Source organism: Pinus tabuliformis, chromosome 1_2 (genome assembly GCF_031772625.1).
Source record: "Pinus tabuliformis cultivar Carrire ecotype Pingquan chromosome 1_2, CPIR1, whole genome shotgun sequence".
NCBI classification, from domain to species: domain Eukaryota; kingdom Viridiplantae; phylum Streptophyta; class Pinopsida; order Pinales; family Pinaceae; genus Pinus; species Pinus tabuliformis.
This window is the reverse complement of record NC_142298.1, coordinates 294,691,848-294,713,238: the sequence shown is the minus strand read 5'-3', so window position 1 is coordinate 294,713,238 and position 21,391 is coordinate 294,691,848. Positions and strand designations below refer to the sequence as shown.

The following is a 21,391-nucleotide window of genomic DNA, read 5'->3' as shown; positions in this document are numbered from 1 at the left end:
TCTTAGATGCTTATCCAATCCTCCATTACCTCTTCCAGTGCCTTCACTAGACGTGTTGTTGTTAGTCCTATCCTAGTGCATGACACATGGAGAATACAGTGTCCAATATCACTCCCTCTCAACTAGGGAGGTGATATCTACAAGTCCAAGCTTGTCTCTCAAGCACTCAAGCTTCTTATTCGAAAGAGACTTCGTCAAAATATTAGCTACATGTTCATCTGTGGAGATGTAATGTAGCTTCATAACCCCATCCTTCACCAAGCATCGAATATAATGATACTTATTATTGATATGCTTTGTCCTAGCATGAAAAATTGAAAATTGGGTCCTCAGTCAATCTTATGCTACTTTGATTGTCACAACATATATAGTAGGGTCAAACGGTTCTTCAAACAAATCTGATAGCATCTTTCTAAGCCACACAACTTCTCTACCAGCTTCACATGCTACAATATACTAAACTTCAACACTACTAAATGCAACTAAGTCTTGCTTCCTACTCATCCATGAGATCATAAAAGATCCCAAGAAAAAACATCCACAAGTAATGCTTCTTCCATATCTCACTGCCACCCCAATCAGAGTCTATATAGCCTAATAATTATATCTCATCACCAGCATATCTTAAGCAATGATGTATCGTCCCATGAAGATATCTCAAGAGTCAAAATATGTTTAGCTACTATCCAATGATCATGCCTTGGCTACATCTGGAATTGACTACACACATGTACTGCAAAGCATACGTCAGGCAAAGTGTTCACATGATACATCAAGAAGCCAATCAATTGTCGAAAGCATGTAGGATCAATAGGGCTTGATTTTGAACTCCTCAACATTTTCAAATTAGTGCTCATAGGAGTTGTCAATGGTTTATTGTCCATCATGCCAAACTTCTGCAATATCTTGATCACGTATTTCCCTTGACCAAGATAGATCTCACCATGTTTCTGCCAAACCTCTAATCCCAAGTAGTAACGCATAAGCCCAAGATCTTTCATGTAAAAATCAGCTACCCGTTACCCACCACCTTGTCGGTAACATCCCCAGGAGAATCTTTTCTCCATGATGAGCCTCAGTCAGCAGCCCCTTGATGCCTCCTACTAGCTCGTTGTGCCATTTCTCTGCCACCTAAGCCAGCCATGTGGTCCCTCACCCACCTGTATTGATCGTATGTTTGAAGGTGGGCCTCCCGGATCTAAAGGTATGTCTTGTCATTTATTAATTGAGTATTGGATTTACTTATCTAAGGTCCTTGGCTAACCCCCTTTGGAGTTTGGAGACACTAGCACATGCCAAAGCCCACTATGAAAGGGCATGCCATTATGAAGTGCCTACTTTGTTATCTATGGTTTGTAAGCTCTTTTACCTGATTATTTTAATGATTGATTGTACTGGAAGCCTAGGGGACGCATTGGATCTTATGCAGGATTGCAGGTGGTTTCCATTTGGGTTTGGCTTCCCTATATGGATCCTAAAACCTGGAGGTCCACATTGGCACATGTAGGGTCTGCATAGAGAGACATGGGCCTCCATAGCAGCAGACAGCACTCCACAGATCTTCATGGATGTTCAAAGACTACTAGCGATCCAATTTTGGGACGATGGCGACATGATTCGTACACTATGCCAAGCAAGGCCCCACAGTGTTAGCAAGTGTCCCTGTACTTGTACGATATCATGGCAACATTCATTCCATCACCTGGAGCATTGCAGAGGATCTACAGACATCTCTGATTCATATGGAAACCCGTGGGGTCATTGATGTGTCCTCAAACCCACTAAGAGCACCACAGGTCTACTACTGGGAGAACAAGGGGCCACCCCGTCCATCATATTCCTAGGAATTTATTCCTCAATATGGCACTACAGGATGTTATTGAGCCTTTGGAGGGCCCTACGACATGCATATATCATTATTTGGCCCCTCATGAGGCTTATTTTTACATTATGAGCTAATATGGTGGGCTTCTCACCATTAGGAGTTAGTATTTGCACATTATTTTATCTTTAGGGGCCCATAGGCTAATTGGAACTCCTTAGGAGGCTATATATTGGTATTAGATACATTCATTTGTATCATCACTTGACTTGGGATCTCTCTACTCATAGAGAATTTTCGCAATTTTTCCTTGAAGGATATTTTTTGGAGATCGATGAATTTTGATGTATGGATTTGGGTTATTTCTCTTATCTTGGAGCTTTGTTATGCAAACAAATTGCTGGTTGGATATACTCTATAACGTTGTAAGTGTTTTCTATCATTGTTATTATTGTTGCTACATACTGCTAAAATTAGGGCTAGTTGTTGCATTATTTTAATGTGGAATTGAGCAATGTTTTAGTATTAAACGCATGGGCCAATATTATATGAATGAAACGTCCTAGAGATTATTTATCTCGAGAAGCTTGCATCATTTTCTTTAAAGTATAAATGCTTGAAAGTAGCTTTTCTTTTCTTACTATCTACATTGGATGTGTTGATTTGGGGTAGCATCAGATGTGCTCTAGTCACGAAATTTGGTGGAGAGGTTGGGGCACATGAGATCTCCAATACCTAAAAAGGGTTTGGGTAGATTCTAAACAGATCAAGAGATATTAAAATAATTAATATTTTTAATGGAGTCCCTAAATCTAAACTTAGGGAAATAAAATATTAATGTGTATTAACATGAATCTGTGTTAAAATGGTCCAAAAGACATGGATCAAGCCAGATCTAATATTAGCCGTTGATTAGGGATTTAATCTCGGTCATTGAGATGTCAACAAAAAAAGTATAAGAGGAGGCTTGAGAGGCACTTGGAGAACACACTGAGGGAGACCAGTCAGTTCAATTTCTGGAGCGGGGTTTGCTGAGAAATTGAACCAGTGGTCTAGAGAGCAGTCAGGAGACAGCAAGTATGGAACAGAGAGACGGGAGATCAGCGCAGAAGAGGCAGACGCAGAGCCAGAGGAAGCCACACAGAGGCAGCAGGGATTATGCAGAGCCAGAAGGGCCTACATCATCCATGCAGACGCTGCAGGAGTGACGTAGAAGCCCAGAGAGGCTGCACAGAGCCTCAGTCGGTTGACGCAGAGGGTTTCAGGTTGACGTAAAAGTTTCGGGCTATAGCAGAGGTCAGTAGGGCCTACGCTGGGTTTAGGAAAGTGCTAGAAGTTTGTCTATCTATGGGTAAGCCAGTTTGGCAGCCTATTGTACAAGAAAATTGCTGAATAATAAAATCCTCCCTTGTTGCAACGGTTTTCCCAGATTGGGTTTTTCCGGGGATATTACTCCAAAATAACTGTGTCAATGCGTGCATATTTTTGTTTCTGTATTACGATGTGACATTTGCAGCAGTATTTATTTTAATGTTTGTTGAAGTAATTTCATGAATAACTTATGATGAAATATGTAGGAAAAGTAAATCAATCGCTGCAGTGATAGAATTTTCACAGGATGAAGTGGACTTTCTGGGCCTCCTTGATCAAGAATCCAAGTTCTTACCCATTATCATCCTTGACTCCATATCCCCAAGTGAATTAGGCACTGGTTACATAAAAAGGATGATCACATTAACCTTCTTTTCACCACTTTTCCCCTTTTTCCCAAGTCTAGCCCCATTGGTTCACCTAGGGCATCAATTTCCCGACAATTGGGCCAAGGAAAAATTTCAATCTCCTCTAGGCTACTGTGCTGGTGGGTACCCTCCCTCTCATCCAAATTTGAGACCCTCCCTCTCATCCAAATTTGAGGCCATTCTGAGGAGGGAATCTTCAAGAATCTCAAGCCCTAGCTCTAGGACTGAGTTTTTCCTAGGTATCCCCAAGTTTGAACCCTAATAGGATCAATTCAACCCTTTCAAGTAAATATTCTTTTTTGGTCCTTTTGTGGTCCCACTTCTCAATAAAGACTATTTCTCTTATGTGATTTCTACCGAATGACTTTGGTTAAAGACTATTTGTCAAATACCATTTGGGAATCCAAGTTTCCAAGGATTATAGGGATTGAGAAACACCTTTATAAGCCTATTCTTTCTTGCTCAACCCTCCAATCCTCGCCCCTTACCCCTAGTGGACCAAATCCCTTGCTTAAAGAGCAAGCAAATTCCATTTTTCACTCCATCCTTGGGAAAGGGTTTTCAGTGTCACTTCTCACCTATCCATTGACATCTACCTTACAAAATCATCCCTACACTATCAGGACTCCTCCCATCAGTGAAAGTCCGTAAAGAAAAGGGAAACTTAGTTGTGGTGACAGTGGGCTAAGCCTCCACTGTTGCCCTTGACCTAGCAGTTGCCTTTTTAGGAACCCCTTTTAGGTCCCCTACTAGTTTGAGTGGTAATGCTGCCAACTGCTTCTTGCATTCTCGAATATGATGATCTACACATATAACTAGTAAATCATCCACATATAGTAGTATGATCACAGGTTCATTCTGGACCACCTTGATTTACAGATGTGGGTCTGCAGAACTCTTCACAAAACCAAGTCTTAGAAGATACACATCCATTCTTGCATACCACGCTCTAGCGGCTTGCTTCAAGCCATATAAAGCCTTATTCAATTTGCAAACTTGTTTCCTTATTATGGACTTCAAATCCCTCGGGCCACTAAATGTAAACTTCTTCATCTATTGTTCCATTCATTGAAGTTGTCTTAATATCCATTTGATGAATGTTCCATCCCATAGTAGCAGCTAGAGAGATAACGATCTAATGTTTGTATATCTAGTTGTAGGAGCAAAAGTTTCTTCAAAATTGATTACTTCCTTTTGAGAGAAACCTCATGCCACCAGCCTCACCTTATACTTGTCATTGTTCCCATCAACTACATGTTTAATCTTGTATACCCATTTGGAAGTGACAACAAATTTGTCACTAGGTCTAGGAACAATTTCCCAGACATCATTCTTCATTATAGACAGGTATTATTCTTGCATTGCTTTCCTCCATTCTTGATGTTTGGTTGTTTTCTCATAAGTGGAGGGTTCTACTTCAATAAGCTTAGTCATGTAAGCTACATAACCTGAATATCTTTTAGGTTTCTTACTTTCTCTGAAAGTTCCTCTTGTTGTTGCATGTCCTTCGGCTTCCTGTAGAGTTGTTCTTGTTGTCTTTCACAAATTGCACACCCAAGAATTGTGAGAAAAATCCTCAACCACACAAGGTGTGTTCTTTGTGGCAATGCTCAAAGAAGGGGTTGTCACGTAATCCCAACTCTCTCCATCTAGGCTCTCTCCTAGCTAAGCCAAGGGGGGTAGACCCTAAGGAGACTTCTAAGGAAAGGTTGTTAAATCTAACAAGTTCTAGGAGATAGTTAGTAAACCAATTAGGCATTAACATTTCAAATAAATTGAAATATAACTTGCAGAGCAATGAAATTTATTAGCAAGTACAAAAATCTATGAGCATATAAACATCAACAATGTAAATAGATCAAATGATTTAATCATGTATCTAGCAAGGCAAATTGTTAGTAGAACAACGCCAATAAATATAGACTTGCAATAATATAAGAAGTATGTTCAAAGGGTAAATGATAATACTTGCAAAAATGGAAATGCTTTCAAGAATACACAAGTACAATAGAATAGAGAAGCTATAAGAGAAGTGTTAGTGGATCTTATCAAGACTACAATAGCAAGAGATTATATACAACTTTGATAGATAAGCAACTAAATTGAAATAGAGCTTGCAAGTGAACAAAACTTGTACTTGAAATTGAAATTGCTCAAATATGATATAATAACATCAAAGGAAATTTAATATGAGCATGCAAATGAAATAAACAAGTGAAGTGCTTGCAAGTAAAGGTAGATGCTCACAATCCAACTTGTATGTATTTGATAAAGACCTTCAATAATAACCAATTACATGTAGGAAACCAAAGTTGTAGGTGAGTGTGTGAAGTAAGGTGGTCTTGGTTAATTTTATTAATGCCTATTATAGGTTGTTACTTCCTCTAAATTCCTTCAACTTGGTAAGGACTCAAGGTAGTTGTAAGAAGGCTAGAGTGGAATAGCCAAGATTTCATTAACGATATCCACCCAAGTTATTCAAAACAACCCACATGCCATCATTACACTTTAGATCAGTATCATGTACCAATTCATGAATGGGTTTATCACTGACTTTGTAAATCCCTTCACGTTTTGATCCAAGAGTGGTGGTCTCTCTCATACTTGAGTTCAAAGGTCAAGTCAGAACTTTTCCATTAATAAAAGCAACTTGCATTCCTTTATCTTCTAGAGCATATATGGATACAACATTCTTTTCCAAGCCAGATACATACAAAATTTCTGGCAGAAAAATATATTTGCCATCATCTAACTGACATGAAACTAAACCATGACCTTTAACTTAGTGAGCAGAATTATCTCCAAGGATAACATTTAAATTAGTCTCTCTCTCAACTAGATTAGAGAGTGTTTCTTTCTAACCAGTAAAATGTTTGGAAGCAACACTATCAACTAACCAACTATCAAATAAATCTGCAGAAGAAGAATTGGAAAAAGCAGAAACAAGAAAATATTCTAATTGAGTTTTTGCTGCATTATTTCTATAACTTAGATTTCTTGTTTTCTTAGAATGGTCTTTCCTTTGATTTTCAGAAGTTTCATTTCTACAATTAGATTTGTTTTTGAATTTAGGCTCTCGCATTTGCGGGAAAGCAGGAGAAGAGGAAGAAGAAGGACCTCTCCAAGGTCAAGTGCTTCCATTGTGGGAAACTGGGTGGGTCACTATGCGAACCAGTGTCCTAGGAAGAAGAACAAGGGAGAGGCTTCTGAGACCAAGGCAGCACCAGCAAGGGCGGAGAAATAAGTCGAGACAGATGACGATTGTGCCATGAGTGCTCATGTGCCACTTGAGAAGAAGTGGGGAGACATCGAGCTATAGTCAAGAGGACTACAGGCAATGAGGGGAGGGATCCTTGAGGTATCCAAACTCTTGCATTATACCTTGCTACGGGAGCCCCGAAGAGGAGTAGAAGGACTGGCGGACGTCAGTAGAGACAGATGTGGATGGAGCGGCAGAGAGTGCTACAATGCAAGAGTCCCCAGACAACGTGACGGTTGCAAGCTGCAACAGTGCGAGAGGCACAGGAGTGTTGCACCGGTGCAAGATGGCACAAAGAGGTGTGCAATGGTGCGAGAGGCAGGGAGTTGTTGCAGTAGCGCAAAGGTCAGTAGAGGGAGCACTTGTTAGCGGCAGAGGGTGCTTCAAAATCGGGAGTGTCTCTAGCCTGACAGCAATGTCAAAGTTGGGTGGATCAGTTACTTACTTCTCAGTAACTGAGTTGCAGTGCAACAATTAGCAGTGGCAGTGCTATGGGCAACACGATGCAGCATGATGAGAGGGCATGCAGTGCAGATGCAGTGTTGGGAGGATGGACCAGGAGCAGCGCGGATGCAGAGGATACTGTCGTACAGATGCAACAGTGGCAGTGGCAGGGCCATGGGCAGCAGTACAGGATGCAGCAATGCAAGGGATGTTGGGTGGGGAATCCTAGCATCAGCGCAGGGACTGATGCCGGATAATTAGAGTGATACTCAATGAGGAGTATTACTAGAGCACAGTGCTCGCTAAGAGTGAGTGTTGATTTGGGGTAGCATCGGATGTGCTCTAGCCATGAAAATTGGTGGAGAGGCTAAAGCACATGAGATCTCCAAGGCCTAGAAATGGTTTGGGCAGATTCTAATCTGTTTGGGAGATATTAAAATAGTTAATATTTTTAATGGAGTTCTTAAGTCTAAACTTCGGAAAAATAAAATATTAATGGGCATTAATATAATATGGGTTAGAATGTTCCAAAAGTCATAGATCAAGCCAAATCTAATCTTAGTCGTTGATTAGAGATTTAATTTCGATCGTTGATGGACCAACAAGAAAAGTATAAGAGGAGGCTTGAGGGTCAATTGGAGAACACACCAAGAGAGATCAAGAATTCGATTTCCTAGGACAGGGTTTGCTGAGAAAATAGAGTGAGTAATCTGAGTTGCAGCTGAGGGGCAATGAATACATAGCAGAGAGGCAGAGTTAGTACCAGGGGGATCAGCACAGAGGGGGAGAGGTTGACGCAGAGCTAGCTAGAGGCTACGCAAAGGCAGCCAGTGGCCACGCAGAGGTAGCCAGTGGCCACGCAGAGGCAGCCAGTGGCCATGCAGAGGCAGCTAGGAGCTACGCAAAGCAAGAGAGGGCTAGCGTGTGAGACGCAGAGGGTCTAGGGGATGACGCAAAGGCTCCAGAAGCTGACGCAAAGCCTAGAGAGGCTGACGCGGGGCCAGAGACGCTGACACAGGGCCTAGAGGCAGCGCTAGGAGAAGTTCGCGGGACAGACTGAGAGCTAGAGAGCAGGATAGGTTGACACAGTCCCTATCAGAGTGACGCAGAGCAACAGAAGCTACATTGTTGCAGTGGGATCGTTCATCTAATGATTTAGTCGGAATATATGTCTCCCACTGAGAGGTACTACTGCCGAGGGCATTCTCTGTTGAGTGAGCCATTTCTGGCACCCAGGGTGTATTCTCAAACTGCATAATAATAAAACCCTCTAAATAACTACACCAGTTTTCCCGCATTGGGTTTCTCCGAAGACATTAGTCCAAAAACAACGATGTCACTTGTGTGCTCGTTTACGTTCAGTTAAGTTGATTTGTATGGGTTGATATTGTACTTGTATTTATTTTCAGTGTTTACATGGTAAATAACTTGTTAAGTAATTGAACAAGTAGGAAGAAATAAATCAGATAGTACCGGAAGAATTTCTAACGGGTTAAACTTAAAAATTCCAACATGGTATCAGATCGTGGTTGTAGATCACAGGATAACTGAAGGCATCAGCCGAGCAGATCAGTAGCAGCAAAAACAGTTGTCCCGAGTGACAGAAGTTGTTCCTAGCAAAAAGCAGCAAGGAAGGGATGACACAGAGGGCCTACATCATCAGTTCAAGCCAGGAGGAGGATTAGCACAAAGGCAGAGAGGAGCAGACCTGACATATGCAGTGCCCGGTCATCTTTCTTAATCGGGAAGGATCGACACTATGGCCAAGAGGTGCAGATTTTGTCGATCCCAGGATTGCGCAAAGCCTAGAGGCTCGGTCCTTCAAGTTGTTGGGGTATAGGGGGCTGCGGATAATTTGTGGAGTGAAGTTGATGGGGTATTGTGGTCAGAACAGTAGCTAACAGGGCAAGACCAAGGAAGAGGGATTTCCATAAAGGAAATCGAGACTTAGAGGGAGTCGAACCAAAGACTTCCAGGAAAGAAGTAAAGAGACTCAGAGGAGTCGGAAGAAGAGCAACAAGATGTCAGTGAATGGACTGAGAGATCAGGATAGACTGGAAGGAGCTTCCAACTTCATAGTCTGGAAGGCCAGGATCTTCTCCATTCTAGACAGGTATCACATCAAGCACTTCGCCTTGAAAACGATAGCGATCCCAGTTGACCCCGCTGAAAATGAGAAGTACGAGGAGGCAATGGCCAAGGCAAGGTGCATAATCCTTGATGGGGTCAGGGATCATGTGGTGTCGCATATTGCCGAGAAGGAAACAACAAATGAGATGTGGGAAGCCCTGAAGAAATTGTACCAACATATTTCCGTGCAAAGGAAGATGTTACTTGAAAATCAGTTGCGATCATACCAAATGCAGAAGGAAGAGAAGATAGATGTCTTCCTCGATGGATTGAAGGAGATCTTTGATTAGCTAACTTCCATAGGGGCCATGTCGGATCAAGAACTCATGGTGAGAATCGCATTGGACACAATCTCAGAAGATTGGGAGGTATTTTTCTAGAGCATACTGGGCAGGTCGAGCCTTCTAGATTGGGAGGAACTGTGGGTGGCTCTTCGTCAAGAAGAGATCAGACGGGTAACCAAGGGAGTAGCAAAAAGGGGGTCAGAATCAAGAAGGAGGAAGAAGAAGATGCGGCTCTCGCATCTACAGGAAATCAGGAGAAGAGGAAAGAGGACCTCTCCAAGGTCAAGTGCTTCCATTGTGGGGAACTGGGTCACTATGTGAACCAGTGTCCAAGGATGAAGAGCAAGGGAGAGGCTTCTGAGACCAAGGTGGTGCCAACTAAGGCGGAGAAAGAATTCAAGACAAATGACGATTGTGCCATGAGTGCACATGTGCCACTTGAGAAGAAGTGGGGAGACATTGAGCTATAGTCAGGAGGACTACAGGCGATGAGGGGCAGGATCCTTGAGGTACCCAACCTCTTGGATTATACCTTGCTACAGTAGCCCCGAAGAGGAGTAGCAGGACTGGCGGATGTCGGTAGAGACGGATGCGGATGGAGCAGCAGAGAGTGCTACAATGCAGGAGTCAGAAGACAGCACAAGGTTTGCAGGCTGCAATAGTGCAAGAGGCACGGGAGTATTGCACCAGTGCAAGATGGCACAGAGAAGTGTGCAATGGCGCGAGAGGCAGGGAGTTGTTGCAGCAGCGTAGAGGTCAGTAGAGGGAGCACTTGTTAGCGGCAAAGGGAGCTTCAGCATCGGGAGTGTCTCTAGCCTAACAGGGATGTCAGAGTTGCGTGGATTAGTTACTTACTTCTCAATAACTGAGTTGCAGTGTAGCAGTTAGCAATGGCAGTGCTATGGGTAGCATGATGAGAGGGGATGTAGTGCAGATGCAGTGTTGGCAAGATGGACCAGCAGCAGCATGGATGCAGAGGGAGCTATCGTACAGATGTAGCAGTGGCAATGGCAAGGCCATGGGCAGCAGTATAGGATGCAACAGTGCAGAGGATATTGGGCGGGGAGGCCTAGCATCAACACAAGGACCAATGTCGGATAATCAGAGTGATACTTAGTGAGGAGTATTACTAGAGCACAGTCCTTGCTAAGAGGGAGTGTTGATTTGGGGTAGCATCAAATGTGCTCTAGCCATGAAATTTTGTGGAGAAGCTAAAGCACATGATATCTCCAAGACCCAGAAATGGTTTGGGAAGATTCTAATCTATTTGGGATATATTAAAATAATTAATTTTTTTAATGGAGTTCCTAAGTCTAAACTTAGGACAAATAAAATATTAATGGGTATTAATATAAAACTAGGTTAGAATGTTCTAAAAGTCATGGATCAAGCCAAATCTAATCTTAGCCGTTGATTAGAGATTTAATCTCGGTCGTTGACGGACCAACAAGAAAAGTATAAGAGAAGGCTTGAGGGTCAGTTGGAGAACACACCAAGAGAGATCAAGAATTTGATTTTTTGGGGCAAGGTTTGCTAAGGATATCGAGTGAGTGATCTGAGTTGCAGTTGAGGGGCAGTGAATACATAGCAGAAAGGCAGAGTTAGTACCAGGAGGATCAACGCAAAGCCGAGAGAGATTGACGCAAAGCCAGCTAGAGGCTACACAGAGGCAGCCAATGACCATGCAAAGGCATCCAAGGTCAACATGTGAGACGCAGAGGGTCTAGGGGATGACGCAGAGGCTCCAAAAGCTGATGCAGAGCCCAGAGAGGCTGACGTATGGCCAGAGAGGCTGACACAGGGCCTAGAGGCAGCGCTGGGAGAAGTTCGTGGGACAGACTGAGAGCTGGAGAGATGGATAGGTTGACGCAGTCCCTATCAGAGTGACACAGAGCAGCAGAAGCTACAATGTTGTTGTGGGATCATTCATCTAGTGATTTAACCGGAATATTTGTCTCCGACTGAGAGGTACTACTGTTGAGGGCATTCTCTCTTGGGTGAGCCATTTCTAGCACCCAGGTTGTATTTTAAAGTCACCTAATAATAAAACCCTTTGAATAGCCGCATTGGTTTTCCCGCATTGGGTTTTTCCAAGGACATTAGTCCAAAAACAACGGTGTCAATTGTGTGCTTGTTTACTTTTAGTTGATGATCTGTATGTGTTGATATTGTACTTGTATTTATTTTCAGTATTTACATGGTAAATTACTTGTTAAGTAATTGAACAAGTAGGAAAATAAATCAGATAGTACAGGAAGAATTTCTAACGAGTTAAACTTAGAAATTCCAACAATGACCAGAAGAAGTTAGCTCGAAGATCATTTAAAGTTAACTTGAGTAAAAAGAATATCAGGGGCCAAGAAAGAGGAAGTTACTTAATACCTCATCATCATCTTGAAGGAAGGAATCTTGGAAGAAGAACTTACCCTTAAGAAAGATATCTTGAGAAGACTCCCACATTCTACATCAACATCAAGAAAAGGAGATCAAGTGACCATCCTCATATTGAAGAAACATCATCACCTTGAAGAAAAAGTCGTCATTCACTTTCTCACCAAAAGAAGTTAGCCTGAAGATCATTTAAAGTTAACTTGAGCAAAAAGAATACAAGGGGCCAAGAAAGAGGAACTTACTCAAGACCTCATCATCATCTTGAAGGAAGGACTCTTGGAAGAAAAACTTACTCTTAAGAAAGATATCTTGAGAAGACTCCCACATTCGACATCAACATCAAGAAAAGGAGATCAAGTGACCATCCTCATATTGAAGAGACATCAACACCTTGAAGAAAAAGTCGTCATTCACTTTCTCACCTTAAAGTATCTTGGAAAGGGAATCTACTTCAGTAAAAAGCATAATCATCAAGAAAGCATCGTCATTTGTCCAATTGAATCCGAACACCTTTTGCAAGGTGAAATCAAGATACTTGACAATGTGAAAATTCCAAAAACCGGAATCCTATTGCAACAACTAGAAATTATTCTCTTAATTGTTAATTAATCTTAACAATTTATTTACTATTTCTTATAGCAAATAATGAATAACTCACACTAAAACCTACACAAATAAAGTTGCAGAAGAATAAATGCTAGAAGAAAACACAATTATTTTTGGACAAAAGTCCCCCAAAAAACCCAACTTGGGAAATCGGTGCAGCAACTGAGGGTTTTAATATTAAGTAGCAGTGAAATAATTTGAGTACAACTGGATGTCGAAACTGGCAATCCTACAGAGAAATACAAGCAAAAAAAATCTAGTGAGGAAATCTCCTCACTCCACAGGCGAATTCGGGCTCTGACCTCAACTCAGATTGAGTTGTCCAAACTAGCTCTACATAGCTACTGCATCACCCTAGTGCAGTCCCTTCTGCACTCAGTTCGAACTAGTTACTCCTCAAGTCGTCTGGTAAGTTGCTATCTCAGAAAATGTTTCTCTTGGCCTCCTGAACCTTTGTCTAGCTCTGGCACTGGAACTTGGCTTTCCCCAGCAGATTCGAAACTGCCTCTAAAGGCTACTGCGTCAACCTCATTGTGGCTCACTTGCCTCTCTGCAAATGCACTCACTGGATCTGGAAATCTTCCTTTGGCTTCATTGTTGCTGCCCCTCTCCCACTGCTTCGATCTCACTAGCTGTCTCTCCGGCAACTGATTGTTGCTACTCTGGAAATCGATCTGTTCATGAAATCGAATTTCTCAAGTATCTTCTCCATGTGCCCATCGACTCCTCCTTATAATCCTCTGTTGGGACTCCAACGACCAATATTAAATCTTAATCGATGGCTAGGATCATCTTGAAGTTGATCCATGTGAGTTTCTAGGAGATTCTGACTTTGACTTAATTAATTATGATTAACTAACCATATTCCCTAAGTTTAGACTTAGGAAATATTTAAAAGACTGGTTAATAATCTAATTAAGTCATTCCTAGGCGAAATTTCCAGAAACAATTTGTGGGTTTTGGAGATCTCATGTATTCTAACCTCTGCACAGAATTTTGTGGCTAGAACACAATTGATGCTACAAAAATTAACACTCCCTCTTAGTGAGGAATGCGTTCTAGTGCTCTACTGCACATCCCGTAGCAGCACCATGTTTCTACATCATCTCTTGTCATGTTGCTGATGTATGGCCATACTGTGGACCAATCACTACGCAACTTTGATATATGTTGCATTTGTGTTGCTTCTAACCTTGCTGAACTACGGCGAACACTACATCTACACTACAACTCCCTCTCATCCGTTGTTGTTACAACTACAACAACTACAACTAAGAAGCATCCTAAATACTGAATCAACTGTGATCAGTATAATGCATCTGTCTCCCGAGTCTTGGCTGCTACTAGCTACTACTTTGTCTACTGAAGACTCTACATTGTGCCAATTGCATTGCTGCCAACTCTGCACTGCGCTCCCCAACATCTGACTGTTACTAATCTGCAACTGTCACTCGGTCTCTAACTGCATCTATTATCACTGATTCATCCTGCCACTGAATACTGTGGGCCCCCGTAGCAAGGTATTGATCCAAGAGATGGACTCCTCAAGGATCCTACCCATCTGTAACGCTCTTGGGCTACAAAACCAGGTCACTCCACCTCACTCTTAGAGGTATATCAGCAAACATGGCGAAGTCTTCTTCCAACCTAGAGGAAAGCCTATCGATCTCTGCCGATGTTGCTTGCTTGTCCTGTTTCTCCTCCTTGTCTTTCTTCCTGAGAGGACACTGGGTACTGTAGTGACCGAGCTCACCACATCATAAGCACTCGACCTTTGGTAGGTCCTTTTTCTTTCTCTGCTCCCCCTATCCCTGACTGGGACCCTTCAATGCAAGGCCCACATTCTCCTCCTCCTTCACTTGCTTCAATCTGTTGTTGTTGCCACTGATGGAGCTCTTCAATAGAGCTCGTCTCAACATCCTGTCCCATCTTGAAAAGGTATCTCTGCCCAAAATAATTTGGACGAATACCTGCCACTCCTCGGAGACATTGTTTAGTGCCAATTGCACTAGCTCTGTGGGTTGAGATGCTGCCCCAATAGCTCACAACTGGTCTCGGACCTCCTGAATCCTGGTGAGGAAAGATTTTATGCCTTCCCCCTTCTGCGTTCGGATGAGCCTCAGCTTCTCCTCCAAGTACATCTTTCGTTGCTCGGAAGTTCCCTGGTACAACGTGGAAAGTGTATCCCACAACTCTTTGGTCGTTCCCTTGGCTACTATGTGTGATACAACATGATGTTAGACACCATCTAGGATCAATCTCTTTGCCCGCGCCATCTCCTTTTTGTACCCCTTCAACTGATCTGCATCCTGGGGCACTGTTACCACTGCATCAATATATCGTTTCGGGCCATATTCATCTAGAAGGGAGGACATCATTGCCTTCCAGATGACATAGTTGGAAGCTCCATCCAACTTGTCCTGATCTCGAAGTCCAGCTGTGGTCATCTCAACAAATGTCGAAAATCTCCTCTTTCCTTCTGCCTAGCTATTCGCACTCCCTTCTGGAATGAGAAACTCTACTCACAAATTACAATGGCTGATGCTCTGCAAGGAAAATCGAACTTCTTGAGACTAGAAGTTCATTGAGGAAATTTTTCCCTCAGTGTGTGCTCTTCTTCGTTCCACCCAACACTAGCTCTGCTCTAGCAAACTATTGCAAAACTATTACGCCCAACTAGAGATCTACTCTGCGAAAGTACTGGGATGCTCCCTCTACCTTTCAAATCACTCGATTTGGAGAGATCGAATTTTTCTATCCTTCACTCACGTAACTCAACCTCTCGACAAAGTGATCGCGTTGCCTCCAGAGTTTCGATCTATTGCCCACACTGAACAACGAAACTCATTTCTTCGCTACTAAGCTCTCTGTCTAATCAACTGCACACTGATACCATGTGAAAATTCTAACAGCCGGAATCCTATTGTCGCAACTGGAAATTATTCTCCTAATTGTTAATTAATTTGAACAATTTATTTACTATTTCCTACAGCAAATACTAAATAACTCACATTGCAACCTACATAAATAAAATTGTGGAAGAATGAGCACTGGAAGAAATGTTAGCGCACAGATAAAAAAAACACAGTGATTTTTGGACAAAAATCCCCAGGAAAACCCAACTTGGGAAAACCAGTGCAGCAACTGAGGGTTTTAATATTAAGAACCAGTGAAATAATCTGAGTACAACTGGATGCTGAAATTGGCAATCCTACAGAGAAATACAGGCAAGAAAAATTAGTGAGGAAATCTCCTCACTCCACAGGAAAATTCAGCCTCTGACCTCACCTCAAATTGAGTTGTCAAAATTGGCTTTGCATAGCTACTGCATCCCCCTAGCGCAGTCCCTTTGCACTCAGTGCGAACCAGCTACTCCTCAAGTCGTCTGGTCTGCTTATAATGACCCATTTTGGTTTATATGCAAAAGGGTATTAGCGTGTGTACAATGTATGCATATGATAGCTACATATGCATATGTAGCATGCCTTGCACTAGTATACTTATTAAACAATTATGAAAGACGTTCAAATACCTAAATTATTTAAGAAGGGAAGTATTACCTAAAAATTCGACACTCTCAAAAGAACATATTAAATATTTAAAAATTATAAGGTTATTAAATAAAATTAACACTCTCAATCCCCTTAATGTAAATATGTGCAAATATTCATTTTTTAAATATTAATATTCATTTTTTAAAATTCATTTTAAATATTCATTTTTAAAATATCAAACACTTAATATAATTATATGGATAACTATTCATTTATTTTAATATTATAAAATAAAGTTATGTATTAAATTTCATTTTGTTTAAATATTACAAAGAATTAAAAATTAAACTTATCAACCTTTATATATTAAAGTACCTCACCTTGAGGTAACACGTAAAATAGATGACTAATGTAGAAAATATAGATGACTAAGGTAGAAAATCGGATGAGAGCGGTGGAAGAAAGAGGCGACGGCCTGAGGACAAGTATTTATCCAAGCACTCAGAGACCAAGTGGGGGGGCGGGGGGGGGTTACAGAGAGGAAGAATTACAGAGAAGGGGAAATTACAGAAAGGAGGAAATTCTATGTCATTGATAGATGGAAATCTGAGCTCAATTGTCCTTGAAATTTTAGGCACGGCAGCCAGAGTACCTCAAATTTAAAGTACTTTAGAGCTAGGTATTGAAGTTGTGCTCAGTTTGACAAGGAGGTTCTAGTCATTTTGGTAATGGGAGCAGGAGCGAGAGCAAATCAAAAGTATCTTCAACCACAAAAACCCTAGGTAGGTACTCAACATCAAATTGATAAATTCTGATATTCTAAATGGTTATACTCTATTGAAAATTTTAAATTTAATGCTATATATTGTTGTTGTTTGGGAAAATGTTTCTCTTGGCCTCTGGAACCTCTCTCCAGCTTCTGGCACGGAAACTTGGCTTTCCCCAGCAAATTCGAAATCGCCTCTGAGGCTACCGCGTTGCTCTGCGTCAACCTCACTATGGCTCACTTGCCTCTCTGCAAATGCACTCATCGGATCTAGAAATCTTCCTTCGGCTTCATTGTCTCTGCCCCTCTCACTGCTTTGATCTCACTAGCTCTCTCTCTGGCAACTGACTATTGCTACTCTGGAAATCGATCTACACATGAAATTGAACTTCTCAAGCGTCTTCTCCAAGTGCCCACAGTCTTCTTCTTATAATCCTTCGTTAGGACTCCAAAGGCCAAGATTAAATTTTGATCGATGGCTAGGATCATCTTGAAATCGATACGTGTGAGTTTCTAGAAGATTATCACATTGACTTAATTAATTATGATTAATTAACCATATTCCCTAAGTTTAGAGTTAGGAAATATTTAAAAAATTGTTTAATAATCTAATTAAGTCATTTCTAGGTGGAATTTCAAGAAACGATCTCTGGGTTTTGGAGATCTCATGTATTCTAGCCTCTCCACAGAATTTCGTAGCTAGAACACATCCGATGCTACAAAAACTAACAGACTACGCAATATGTTCTAAGGAGTCTAGTACAAAAAGGTCGAGATCTTTGCAAAGGTATAGTAATCATATCTAGGTATATATGTTGCATATGTTTTAAGATAGAAATCAATATATCTAGGTCTTGAATTTGTATATCATGAAAATTTAAAGAATCTAAGAATTGCATAAGAATTTACATAATCTTGAATTTAGGATTTTGCAAAGTAACTCTTGTGAAAGTTGTAGAACTCTTAAAAATTTTAAAAGATTTTAGCACCTCAGATTTACATATCCTAGTAGATTATGGAGGAATCCTATGATGGAGGCCTCATCTAATCATTTCTGGAAAAGAAACCTTGCTCTACAAGTATGGCAAGTGCCACGCAGAGATTGAAGACTCACTTATGTATAAATATCGAATATCCAAAGCACATTTTTGCGATAAAAGGTAAGGATCAAATCCAAGGCACTCCTCTCTATGTTGAACAATCAAACTATAAAAATCAATACTCCAGTAAAAGAAACTCGAGACTAAGATCTATATAAATGAAAGGAAAATAGTCATAGTAACATGTCGTAGTATCTACTCAGTTGTGTCACAATGATACAAAGCAAGGTCACATTAATAAGTAGACAATTCAACAACTATAATATGACAAAGTATCAATAAAATATGTCAATCACATGACAGCAACACAATCACAAGGTATAGTTGATGATGGTAACATGACATCAAGAAAAATTGATTGGGAAAGAGCCAGATCATCAAAGGCATATTTCGAAAGAATGATAAAAAGAGAAAGAAAATCTCAAAGATCTTCAATATACCAGATGACCATGTCAATAAGAGTAGAGGGTACAGTTTCAATTGTTGGAAAAGTCATTGTCTTTATGGCATCATGAAAGTAGAACAAGAATCTACTCGAGCCAAAATTACTATCAAAGCAGTGTTCTAGTAAGAAGTTTGAAAGGATGAAAGGATTGTGATAGTTGCAGCATAAGGCTAAATGGAAGAAGATGCTCAAGAAAGTATAGACAAAGGAAGAGGTATGTACAGTTTATTTTGAAAAGCATTTCATACTATGATTTGAAAAAGGTTCTAAAGGATAATTAGGGTTTTCTAGCCTAATAATCTAGTGTTCAAAGACCTTACATTTGTTGAAGGTTTTTAGCATCTAAGGTTCATAAACTTTAGAAGGGATTCAAATTGAAAAACCCTAGAATGATGAAAACCCTAACTGATTATTCCCCTAAAAAGAAAAACCTAGCCTAAGGTTTACCAAAAGAATCTAGGTTAGAATTGAGTAAATCCTAAGATTTGATATCTAGGGTTGGTATCTCCACTAAAAGAATATACCCAATCAAGAGTTAGGTCATGTGATGTCTAGGGTTCATAACCAAAACCCTAGATTGACATAATTGGCATCATGCTCTTGTATTTGTATATTTTGCTTGGTTGTACTTGTTAAAGATTACAAGTAAAGAAAGATAAGAAGGAAGAAAGACCAAAATATAGTAATACTCGTGTCTGATGATGATAAGCATGATGAAAAGAGGGAAATATAAGGACTTTGATGAACATGATAATGAAGCTTCCAATTGATGAGCTCCTAATAGAAACACATTGATATTTGAAAGATTAATAAGAATCTCGTTGAAATATAAAGATGAAGCATGAAAAGGAATGTTGACTTTAGAGGAAGCAAAGAGCAAAATTTGGCACCTTGACAAAAGAAAGATGACATGAATGACATGGCACAATTGATATTCATTATGATCTCTTGAAGAATGTAAGAAGGTTGGCAATGACATCTCCAAGGAAGAAGTTATGAAGACTACAATGAATATGAAGAAGAAAACTTGGTGACAAGTTCATGGATATCTTGAAGAAGAACTATGATATTGTATGCAAGAGAATATTGATCTCTAGAAGGAAGTTTGTTATAGAATTTATGGGCTATCATGATAAGGTAATTTTAATATTGATGATTTGACTATCTAGCTAGATATGATCGGGCTACCTGGTAGAAGGATGTAGAAATTCACCTACAACTAGTACACATGATATGAATGGATGATATTGGAAGAATATGAGAAAAAAGACTCAAAAGGAAGTAGCAATATGAAGGATAACCAAATGATGACGAAGACATTCACTTTAAATTATTAGAGTATGACATGACTAGCATTGATTAGTTCAACGTTGTGTTTTCGTTGAAAAGGAAAGCGATGTGGAAGATGGCCAAAACCCTACTACAAAGAAAGAGACAGCTCCATGATGTGCAAAGAAGTCGAAGTTCACTCATGACATGATGATGCAAAAGAAGGAGTCCTACTAGAAGCTGATACTACCATGATCTCCACAAGTAAATAAAAAAAAAAAAAAAAAAAAAAATCAAAAACAAAAAAAGATAACTAACACTTGAAGAAAGTTCCTAGTTGAGAGGGAGCTTGGATATATTCCCTTTATGTGCAAAAGAATAAATAGATCCTCCCTAGTTGAGACTTGAGAGGGAGAGATAGACACATCATTCTTGTCTTCACATCATGAAGAAAGAATGGAGGATTGGGTAAGCAACTAAGACCAATACTTCTTGAGGATAGAATTAGTCTCGAGAACCGATACTCTTTGATGATGAGGTAGGGCCTCCAATAGGAAAGAGTAGTCTAAGAGGAGATTCCTTGAGGATCTATAATTCCAAGAGGGAAATCGTCCTAAAAGGAGATACCTTGTGAACATTCGGATGGGGTATGTGCCTTGAGAGACAATGATGAAGGTGTCTATAAATCATTATCTCCCCAACATTGTGCTCTATTCTAGTGGAGAGATAGAGTTGTTAGTCAAGGCCTTGCTATATAACAATGTTGGTTGATAAGATGAGATGCACTGATATAAGCCGAAAAGATAGCTTAAGAGATGGCGTACCAATCCAACTCTCCTTATGAGAATCTTCAGTATGAGAATGTCCATGTACCATCAACGTATTATGAATACCTCACTACTTAAGAGGGAGTGTTGAAATGTGTAACTAGGTTCGGTCTTCATAATATCTCATGTACTCTTGATTTTATGTAAAGAAAAAGAAAGAAAAATTATTATTGTCGTTTTATGAAGCATGGGGTTTCATCCTCATGGTCAATTTCTTTTAGGTCAAAGCACCCATTATGTGCTTCTAGGATTTTTCATGATTGTAAAAAGTCATAGGAGTCATTTTCATATTGGAAAGACCCCATTGGGCATCCTGCAACAAGTCAAAGAAATTATTTTTGAGTTAAATGTGTCAAAGTACCCCTCCAAGATCAAGTCGGCCTTGTCAAGGTAGTTCTTACTCCAAGGACATCTATATATAAGTGCCACTCAAATTCATTTGAGAGATCATCAAGAAAGCTTAATCACAAGCACAAGGAGATCAAAAGGTCAAGCGAAGGAAAGTTGAAATTGATAGTTTGATTTTTTATACTTTCACCTCCACACATGCGAAGAACTAGGGCATCATTCTCGTTGCAACAAGATCAAATTGTAATCATCTTAAGGAGCCAAAATTTGTTCTTAAAAGACTCAAGTTTGGAAGCCTCATTCCCAAAAAGAAAGAAGCACCCTAAGCGAAGGAAGGAGACCTCTTCCACCATATTTCTCCCACACATGCGAAGTTGCAGCGACTGCAGGAGGGCCGATATTTGCAGGACTGAAGAAGAGGACGAAAAATTGTTGTAAGTGTCGAAGTTGAGGATTTGGAGAAGTTT

The 21,391-nt window shown here is 40.5% G+C and overlaps 1 protein-coding gene across 3 annotated transcripts in view; it reads right to left on the bottom strand.

Moving 5' to 3' along the window:
• Nucleotides 1-21,391, bottom strand: part of LOC149205501 (phosphatidylinositol deacylase) — a 301,939-nt gene that overhangs the window by 75,101 nt on the left and 205,447 nt on the right. The window lies entirely within an intron of this gene.